Source organism: Silurus meridionalis, chromosome 29, assembly GCF_014805685.1.
Source record: "Silurus meridionalis isolate SWU-2019-XX chromosome 29, ASM1480568v1, whole genome shotgun sequence".
Taxonomy (NCBI): Eukaryota; Metazoa; Chordata; class Actinopteri; order Siluriformes; family Siluridae; genus Silurus; species Silurus meridionalis.
In genome coordinates this window covers 9,552,238-9,563,199 of record NC_060912.1, presented here as the reverse complement: position 1 = coordinate 9,563,199, position 10,962 = coordinate 9,552,238, and the positions used below count along the sequence as shown (strand labels likewise).

Below are 10,962 nucleotides of genomic sequence, written 5' to 3'. Positions count from 1 at the left end.
GTGGACTTGCACAGCAGTGCTGGACCAAAACAAGATGTAGAGTAATACAACATGTTCACAAGTAACGCAACTACCAGTACACATTTATCTGAGACCAAAAGTGGCATAATAGTACTTAAAACTTACCAGGATGTTGTTATAGAGAGCTTGTGTGGTATTGATAGCGATAGATGATTGAGAGTGTCTGTTATAGCTACACTGACAGAGACAGTGGGGAGTTACCTGAGACCGGTGCAGATCTTGGACCCACTGAACCATCTGAGCTGGCATGATGACATGATTTGGCTATGAATCCCATCATCCTCCCATCCTCCCTCCACCAAAATCATGCTGCACCATTCTTTTTTTATTCTACATTTGGGATTTGTCTCTTCTTTTGAGCTCAGGTAAAAGAAAATATCCTGGAGTTTGGGCTCAAACCAAAGAATGCACACACTTAAAGACACCCAGCCACATGTGCACACATTCATGAAGAACCTTCAAAAGCTTCACCTGCTTTCTTTAACCCATCACCCAGAGTTTATTAGCAGCTTATAAAGAAGAGCTGTATACCGCCCCCTGCTGGAGGATTGTATAATCACCACCTAGTTGTGGACGACAAACTGAAACTAAACCTTACAGAAACAGCGTTGAATTAGTGACACATCATATACACTTCCCCAAAAATTATAAGTGAGAATGAGATGTGTTCTTTTGAGAGGAAATCAGTCAGACAGTATCCTCGTTGTAGTCAGCGCAGTCTCGCAACCACTGATCTGATCAGCAAACTGAATTAAATTTATTAAAGGTTTCAGATTTCTTGTGACTTCTTTACAAGACTTTTATCTATATTACCAAATGTGGGTTGTTAATTATTTGACCACTAGATGGCAGTGTTAGACAATTAAAATCACAGCCAAAAAAATCAATGAAAGAAAGAGAGAGAAAGGAGTGATATTTATTATTGATAAAAAGATCATTTTAGTAACTTGGTTCTTTGAGTCGTGTTTATTAAAATTAACGAATCTTTTATTGAGTTATTTAATTCATTTCGTTCCTTTATTCACCTTCATAGCGTGTATGGGAAGCACGTGACCAGAGGACTCATGAGACAATTATTTTTAATAATTTGTAATATTGTAAAAATGTTTAGTGAGATCTAGGATAGATTTAAGTTCAGACTTTTCCCATTTTATCTTTCTACAAGCCCATTATTATCTCAGATATAACTATCGAACATCTCGTCATATCACTATAACATATAAGTGTTAGGAAAATAATCATCTTCAGGATGGAAATGGTTCCTCAGTTTCATCACACCACCAAGACATTCATTATTTTCCTTTAACAGTCTTTGATCTTATTTTGTTTCTTGATATCATTTCTGATTTTCATTTATTATGTGCTGTTACATATAAATATATATATATATATATATATATATATATATATATAAGTATATCCTTAGTCGAGATATGGAGTGGATATTTTTGCTGTATCGTTCTGAAGAAGCAGCCGAAGCAGACTTTGGTCAGTTTGGTTTATTAAAAGCAGCGATTAAGGTCAGAGATCGATGTCTAACACTCCACATTACACCGCTTTGTAATTACATCACAAAGCTTTTAGTGGCTTCTCTATGAAAGCCCTGGTGAAGCTCAGGGCGTGCCCTAAACCGCAACATGAACACTCCTTAGGGACCCTCTGCATGAGCTTCGCTCGAATCCTGCAATGTCATATTAAATGGCGTCATTAAGAGACACCAACATATGTTTTTAGCTTCCCTGTTTTCTGAGAGGTGTCCCAGGGGGTCAAACAGGGTGGATTATTAGGTCAATAAGCCAATCACAGCCTTGAATACTAGTATAAGTAGCATCAGCTAGCTGCTTTGAATTGTTCAGGTTTGATTTCCTGCTACAAAAACGTACTGCTATTAAGGTTTACCTTCATGTAGTAGCTAGCTGAAATTTAAGCAAATATTAGCAAAGTCAGAAAATTGGCGTGAAAAAGCTCACAGTGTCTCACAATGCCTTCTGACCAATCATGATCCAGAACTGCTGTGAGATACTCTCACAAGGACATAACATGGAATGTGTTTAGGAGGTGTGTCCTGATACCAAAGCAATAAAGTCTAGACAATCTTTCAGGTAAGGCAGAAAGAGAGAGAGAAAGATAGAGAGAGAGAGAGAGATAGATGGATATATATATATATATTAAGAGAGAGAGAGAGAGGTAAACAGGAAGTACAGATAATACAATTTCACAACAGCAGCATCATCATAACACACCAAATACGCTCAGTCATAATGCTGTAGTATTATTTTAGAAACTTCCTAAATGTTGTTCAAGGTGCGTTTCAACATACACACACCATGCACGAACCATGCACACACACACACACACACACACACACACACATACCGGCTTTTCCAGTTAGACAGCTTTGACCTGGAATCTGAACGTCATTCCAGTGTTTACAATGAATTCTTTGTATACTCTGTGATCCACCACTTCACTTCACGTCCGTACATTAAAAATCACATTTATTTTTCTTTATATTTAAATACAGAACGGTAACATCACCGATGAGGCTTCGCTCCAAATTTAGAACAAGCGCCCATTAAACAAAGTGCTCAGATTGCAGATAAAGTCCTGGGGAGTTGTGTAAGGCGTTTTGCTGAATTAGGGAGTTTTCGGACACGTCATGACAGCAGCAAATTCCTGAATGGAGAAGAAGTTGGTGTTAATAAATATGAAATGATTTTCACAGCTCAAGAAAATGTAATTCTGGTGACGTTTTCCTCTTAAAATCATAAATGAAAGGCACAATCGATGTCATAGTTTGCATTCTACTTTAAATAAATGTGTACAAATGTACAACCTTAAAGAACAAATTTGGTCAAATACATCTTATAATACCAATTATTATTATTTCCAAGGCATCAAAATAAATGTCCCTTCATTTGCGAAAGGACCGATCATTTTTACAGCATCTGCAAGCATCTGTTCTTTTAGAACCTACCTCTGTTCAGTTCATAAACCCCCTATAATGCTTGGTTCCCCCTCTTTGTCTCTGAGAGTCCCCAGTTCCTTGGCCCTGTTCCAATCCCTTTTTTCCCACCATCACTTCCATTCCTTTAGGTCAGGAGCTGCTGGTAAGGAACGTTCAGATTCCCCAAGTACCACAAGATCCAGAAGAGGAGACTGAGGAAGATTATGATGGGCCCTGAGAGCACAAAAAAATCCCAGAAACTGAGCGGGGCGAAGATGCCGAGCAGAAACAGGACAAGGCCGGCGATGTCCAGGACAAGTGCCAGGAGGAAGAAGCCGATACAGCGTCCCACGTATGAGGTGAAGTCCATCGCTCCGGCAAACAGACCTCAGTGCGCAACAAAAAGCAGAAAGTAGCTGAGATGTGCTGCATTCCTATGCTTGTTTAACGAGTCCAACAGCTACAATACAGTAAGGTGTCCTCGCCCTGTGTGACGACATCATGCCACGTTAACATACAAACACACACACACACACACACACACATATACACTAAAGACGTTTATAAAAGTGTCTATGATTGGAAATCCTAAAGATTTATAATCCTGGATCCGTAACTGAGCTCAAACACACCACTCCTACATGTCTTTTATGAGGGTAGCATAGGGGTGTGTGTGTGTGTGTGTGTGTGTGTGTGTGTGTGTGTGTGTGTGAGTTTGGGTGTGTATGTTAGAGCAGAAACACACACTATTATGCAATGAAGGGAGTGAAAGTACAAAACCTGAGGAAGAGCAGAGTAACACGATCTCTAAAACAACAACAAAAGAAACAGAAATTGACCAGAACGTTCCACTAACACTGCTGCATCATGGGTATATTTAGCAATGAGGTCTTTTTAAAACACTGTGGATTATAGTGTAGGACAGGGGTCCATTCTTTGCTCTTTATATATTCTGCCTCTGGGTGAAATTATATGTAGCATGTTATTAGTTTCTTTTGATGATACACAATGGTAGGTGCAGGCTATTTGTTGGTACCTCAAATAATGAAGACTACAGCAGGGGGCAGATTTTTCACTTTTAAAGTCCCACAATAATGGAACAGCCTTCCAATCAGTGTTCAGGACTCAGACACAGTCTCAGTGTTCAAGTTGAGGCTGAAAACATATTTATTTAGGCAAACCTTTTTTTGGTAGGAAGGATGCTGCCATAGCTAGTTTTGCCAAAGGACACAACTGAACATTGCCCTGAACTATTATACAACAATAAGGATACTTAATAACCCATAGCTTTCTCTCCCTGTCACCCCTCGTCTCTCTCTCTCTCTCTCTCTCTCTCTCTCTCTCTCTCTCTCTCTCTCTCTCTCGTTCATGTTAAACATGATCCTAAGGTACCAGTGACCAGTGTTTCTGCCTCCCCCCTCGGATCTGTCCTCTTTGTCCCAGCCTGCCTCTGGATGGTGTTCTCTTTGATCGAAGGCCAGCTGGGGATGTTTCACATCTACAGCCTGGGAATGCATGAAATTACAGAAGTAACACTGGAGCTTTGAGGATGGATTTGGACTCTACCTAATGTCAACAGTCTGCTACACTGACTCAGGACTACAGCTTGCATTTTATTACCATAACTGCACACCTCAACATCGTTTAGCTGCAATAAATGGTGCCTTCCAGATGAGGATGGGTCCCATCTTGAATCTGGTTCCTTAAGGTTCCTTCCTTATGCCATCTCGGGGAGTTTTTCCTTTACACAGATAATGTATCTGTGTAAAGCTGCTTTGAGACAATGTTCGTTGTTAAAAGCGCTACACAAATAAAAATGAATTTAATTCAACTTTAGGGGTCTGCCAACTTTTCTGTGAGGGCTACATGGTTTTTGCTTTCTTTAATGGGCACTTACAGCATTCTCCACGCTGCAGGCAGTCTCACGTGTAAAAACAAACAGCACGTGGTTTCCGTGATTCGCCTCTAGAGGCCGCTCTCGTAATGACAGCGTACAAGAAGCAAGTTTGGGGGCTGGCCATTAATAAAAATGTATTCTTATCAAATTATATATTATGAGTTGAAATTTCAGGTTGAGTGGTGTTTAGTGATGGTGTGTGTGTGTGTGTGTGTGTGTGTGTGTGTGTGTGTGTAAAATTTTGTACAATACAATGTTATTATTTGAATTATTATATATGGATAAGCTGTTGGTATGTATTCTTTATACTCTTGATATTATCTACATTTAACATGTAAAGTGATATAATAAATTATACTAATTCTGCCCTACTGATGGGATAGAAAAAAAAACATTCAAAACACAAACTAAATATAACAAATTAAAAGAGGAAAATCTTGAATTGAAGAAAGTAAAAAAATATATATTTTATAAAGTTAAAAATTATTAAAAGGTACATTTTCAAAATGATGGCATCAAAAATGATAAAATTAAATTAAAAAAGAAATATAATCAAGGAAAAAATCGAAGCAAGGCAAAGCAATATTAGTTGTAAAAAATTACGTGAATGAATGACAGTTGTAGTCTCCAAAAAGAATTCTAGAAACATCTAAAAAAAATTAGGAATGTCTATTAAATAAAAAGTAAATGTTTTAGTCATTAGATAAAAACAGAATTGCTTTAATATTGAATCCGAGATTCATTCAATATGCAAAAAATCACAAAATCACAATATTATTTGAATATATATATTTATTAGTGTTTTTGATGAAACAATAAAATATTTATTTACATAAATTATCTGTCTATTATACAAATCATTGCACATTTTATTATGCTCAAGGTGCATGTGTGTGTGTGTGTGTGTGTGTGTGTGTAACGATGATGAGATAAAGTGACTCAGAACTGAGATTAAACAAATAAATAAATGAATAAATAAGTCATTAAATGCAGTAAAGATATGTAAAGTAAAAGTGATGAAGGTGAGACTTTCAGGGACGTGGGTGATTTTCAGGCTAGCAGTGAAACCAGGGACAGGTTTTTTTTCCCCAAACTTGTCTGACCGCTCTCACTTCTTGTCCATTACTATTCCCCCCCTCTCTCTTTCTCTCTCAGCCAAAGGCCTTTTATTATTGTAAATGCTCCACATGTTGGAGTGTAAGTTAAGCTTGTGCAAACACACGTTTGCATCCAGACTCGTCCGGTTTGACAGTGAAATCCTTTCGCTGGAGCAAAACTCTCCGAAACACAAACATGGGATAAATCGCTAAAGAATAAAAACGTGTAAACCAGATACTGTAGATGACCCAAAGCTTCCCATGGGACAGGAAGTGTACCTTATACACTATATGTATATGTGTTCATTTTTTTGCCATATACAGAGGGAAATAAAGTGATGATAAAATAAATACAAGTTCTATCTTCCAGGTGTGATCGAATCCTCCACAAGAGCCTTCATGTAACATTAACCTAAAAAAAAACACAATGAGGAATGTTTAACATGCGTTCTAAACACAGACTCACACTTTTCTGTATTTTTTAGTATAACACTCAAGTTTATGTTCAAAAAATCCCGTAGAATGAGAAGAATGTAGAAATGTGTGTGCTTATTGTAATTGGATATAAAACCTAGGGGTAGTGGGGAAAAATAAATAAAAATTGAGTGTAAATCTTAAATATATAAACAAAAATAAATAGGCAAATAAATTGATAAATAAATTGTAGTGTAACTCTGGAAATAAAGAAAGAAAGAAAGAAAGAAAGAAAGAAAGAAAGAAAGAAAGAAAGAAAGAAAGAAAGAAAGAAAGAAATTGCAGTGTAAATAATAAATGAAATAAATGAATGAATTAAAAAATCAATATATGATTAAATAAATAAATACTTAATATTAAAACAAAAGTGTCTGGACACTATTGCTTTTCACTGTAACCGTGTACAATTCGACAGTAACAGTGTTTATTATCCATAGACAGGATCAGACCTGTCCTCATAATTTTTGCCTTTGCCATGGTTACCGCCTCAGATATGAATGTTGTGTCTATTAACATCACCTGTGCACCGTGATGCGATTACCATGGCGACACACTATTTAAGTTCTCATGCTTTTGAAACTCAGCTGCGTGCTGTAGCTTCGACACCATGGTGAAAGCATCACACATGCAAACATAGTATCTATCATGAGCTGTGCACCATGTGATTCTGTCACCGGTCAACACTATTGTGTTCTATATGTGCTCCAGATTTAACAAGCGATGCAATTACCATGGCAACATGCCCCCTTCGTTCTTCTAGTTATTAAAATCCGCAACCATGTAACTATGACGACACATAACAATATAGTTGCTTATGTCAGCAATGCAACATCTAACATTATCACCATGGAAACGCCAGTTTATCCTTTACCATCAGATACACATGATGCTCCATATCTCCATAGCACTGTGTCTGTTCTTATCTTTTCAGAATGTGATGCTGTGCATGATGAAGGTTTTCACTGCGCTCTGCCTCATCTTACAGTCAGTTATTATAAACATTTACTAAGGAGTTTTTCTGCTTTTTTCCCTCTGCAGTTGAATTTTTCTTTCGCATGCATGAGTTGTCTGTGTTTCCTACTAAATTACTGAAGGAAGTGTTATATACAACTGGTGAGCCTCTTCTAAATATTATTAACTCCTCACTATCTTTAGGTCACGTCCCTAAATCCCTCAAGTTAGCAGTTATTAAGCCCCTCATTAAAAAACCTAATCTGGATCCAAACACGTTATCAAATTACAGACCAATTTCAAATCTCCCATTTATGTCTAAGATTTTAGAAAAGATTGTCGCTGCACAGTTATGTTCCTACCTGCAAGAGAACAATATCTTTGAAGAATTTCAGTCAGGTTTTAGGCCCCATCATAGCACAGAAACTGCTCTAGTTAAAATAACTAATGACCTGTTTTTAGCTTCAGACCAAGGCTTCATCTCGCTGTTGGTTTTACTAGATCTTAGTGCTGCATTCGACACTATAGACCATGATCTCCTCCTAGATCGCTTACAAAATTACATCGGCATTCAGGGACAGGCATTAAGCTGGTTTAAATCCTACCTGTCCGATCGTTACCATTTCGTAGATTTGAATGGAGAGCTATCCAGGCTAATGCAAGTAAATTATGGCGTGCAAGGTTCAGTTCTAGGACCCCTGCTCTTCACAATATACATGCTTCCGTTAGGAAATATTATTAGAAGGCATGGAATTAGCTTCCATTGTTATGCTGATGATACTCAGCTATATATTTCATCTAAACCAGGCGATACAGCTCAATTAACCCGGATGACTGAGTGTGTTAAGGAACTAAGAGATTGGATGACCCATAACTTTCTACTTTTAAATTCTGATAAGACTGAGATTTTGCTCATCGCCCAAAACTGGTATACAGACGCTCCAGCATCTCAACCTGCATTTAGACGGATGTTCTGTAACCACTAGTTCAACGGTAAAAGACCTGGGTGTTATTTTAGACAGCGACTTGTCTTTCAAAAATCACATCAATCAGGTTACAAAACAGCCTTCTTTCACCTTAGAAATATTTCTAAGCTAAGAAATATGTTGTCTATATCCGATGCAGAGAAGCTCGTCCATGCTTATGACCTCCAGAATAGACTACTGTAATGCGTTACTAGGTGGATGTCCTGCTTCATTAATAAACAAGCTTCAGTTAGTCCAGAATGCAGCAGCCAGAGTTCTTACAAGGTCAAAAAAATATGATCACATAACCCCGATCTTATCGTCCCTACATTGGCTTCCTGTTAAGTTTCGAATAGACTACAAACTATTACTTCTCACTTATAAAGCACTAAATGGTTTGGCTCCGTGTATCTATCCAGTCTTTTAACACGCTACAATCCGCCACGCCCCTGAGATCTCAAAACTCTGGGCTTCTAGTAGTTCCTAGAATAGCAAAGTCCACTAAAGGTGGTAGAGCATTTTCACATTTAGCTCCTAAACTCTGGAATAGTCTTCCTGACGGTGTTCGGGGCTCAGACACACTCACCCAATTTAAGTGTAGATTAAAACGTATCTTTTAGCAAAGCCTACACATAACACACATCACATCATAACCTTGTGCTCCAGAACATCTGATCACATGCACATTATCAACTTGTGCTGTTAATATCATGAACAGCAGCTACGCTAATTCCTCTCCACTGCTTCTCTTTCTCTCCCCATCCCGAGGCATCCTGAGGTTGCTCCAGCTCCAGTCACCTCCCACCTCGTGATGATTACGGACCTTTAAAGAAGTAGATGCCGAACTCACAAACATCCTGAACCATCTAGAGACGTGTAAACCAGATACTGTAGATGACCCAAAGCTTCCCATGGGACAGGAAGTGTACCTTATACACTATATGTATATGTGTTCATTTTTTTGCCATATACAGAGGGAAATAAAGTGATGATAAAATAAATACAAGTTTTATCTTCCAGGTGTGATCGAATCCTCCACAAGAGCCTTCATGTAACATTAACCTAAAAAAAACACAATGAGGAATGTTTAACATGCGTTCTAAACACAGACTCACACTTTTCTGTATTTTTTAGTATAACACTCAAGTTTATGTTCAAAAAAATCCCGTAGAATGAGAAGAATGTAGAAATGTGTGTGCTTATTGTAATTGGATATAAAACCTAGGGGTAGTGGGGAAAAATAAATAAAAATTGAGTGTAAATCTTAAATATATAAACAAAAATAAATAGGCAAATAAATTGATAAATAAATTGTAGTGTAACTCTGGAAATAAAGAAAGAAAGAAAGAAAGAAAGAAAGAAAGAAAGAAAGAAAGAAAGAAAGAAAGAAAGAAAGAAAGAAAGAAATTGCAGTGTAAATAATAAATGAAATAAATGAATGAATTAAAAAAATCAATATATGATTAAATAAATAAATACTTAATATTAAAAACAAAAGTGTCTGGACACTATTGCTTTTCACTGTAACCGTGTACAATTCGACAGTAACAGTGTTTATTATCCATAGACAGGATCAGACCTGTCCTCATAATTTTTGCCTTTGCCATGGTTACCGCCTCAGATATGAATGTTGTGTCTATTAACATCACCTGTGCACCGTGATGCGATTACCATAGCGACACACTATTTAAGTTCTCATGCTTTTGAAACTCAGCTGCGTGCTGTAGCTTCGACACCATGGTGAAAGCATCACACATGCAAACATAGTATCTATCATGAGCTGTGCACCATGTGATTCTGTCACTCGGTCAACACTATTGTGTTCTATATGTGCTCCAGATTTAACAAGCGATGCAATTACCATGGCAACATGCCCCCTTCGTTCTTCTAGTTATTAAAATCCGCAACCATGTAACTATGACGACACATAACAATATAGTTGCTTATGTCAGCAATCCAACATCTAACATTATCACCATGGAAACGCCTGTTCTTATCTTTTCAGAATGTGATGCTGTGCATGATGAAGGTTTTCACTGCGCTCTGCCTCATCTTACAGTCAGTTATTATAAACATTTACTAAGGAGTTTTTCTGCTTTTTTCCCTCTGCAGTTGAATTTTTCTTTCGCATGCATGAGTTGTCTGTGTTTCTACATTGAGACACGCTACAACAATCTGGCGTCACACTCCTGACCCCACCACGTGTTAAACAAACAGAGGCTTTCTGTCACGTCTTTAGTTTGCATCCTTACTTTCTTTACATTTCACTTCGCACGTTTTTGCACATTTCTTACTTCACCTGAACTAGAAGAAAACAAAAGATGCTCCAGCATGACAATGCCCCTGTGCACAAATCCAGCTCCATGAAGATATACTTTACATCTTTTCGACTGGAGGATCTTCAGTGTCCTTGTTATAGAGCACTGACCTCAATCCTACTGAAAACCGCTGACCGCACCCCAGGCCTCCTCACCTTACCTACACCAGGACCCTATTTACTAACACTCTTGAATGAGCACAAATCTCCAAAATCTAGTGGAACATCTTCCCAGAAGAATGGAGGTTATTATAACAGCAAATGAGGACTACATGTGGATTTAGATGTTCTAA

The 10,962-nt window shown here is 37.7% G+C and overlaps 1 long non-coding RNA gene across 1 annotated transcript; it reads right to left on the bottom strand.

The window, feature by feature from the left end:
- Nucleotides 1-1,505: 1,505 nt before the first annotated feature.
- LOC124382095 lies at nt 1,506-4,658 on the bottom strand. The gene is made up of 2 exons (XR_006924977.1): nt 2,999-4,658; nt 1,506-2,697 (listed from the first exon to the last, which is right to left on the bottom strand). It is a non-coding gene; the product is annotated as an uncharacterized LOC124382095 (long non-coding RNA).
- Nucleotides 4,659-10,962: the final 6,304 nt, after the last annotated feature.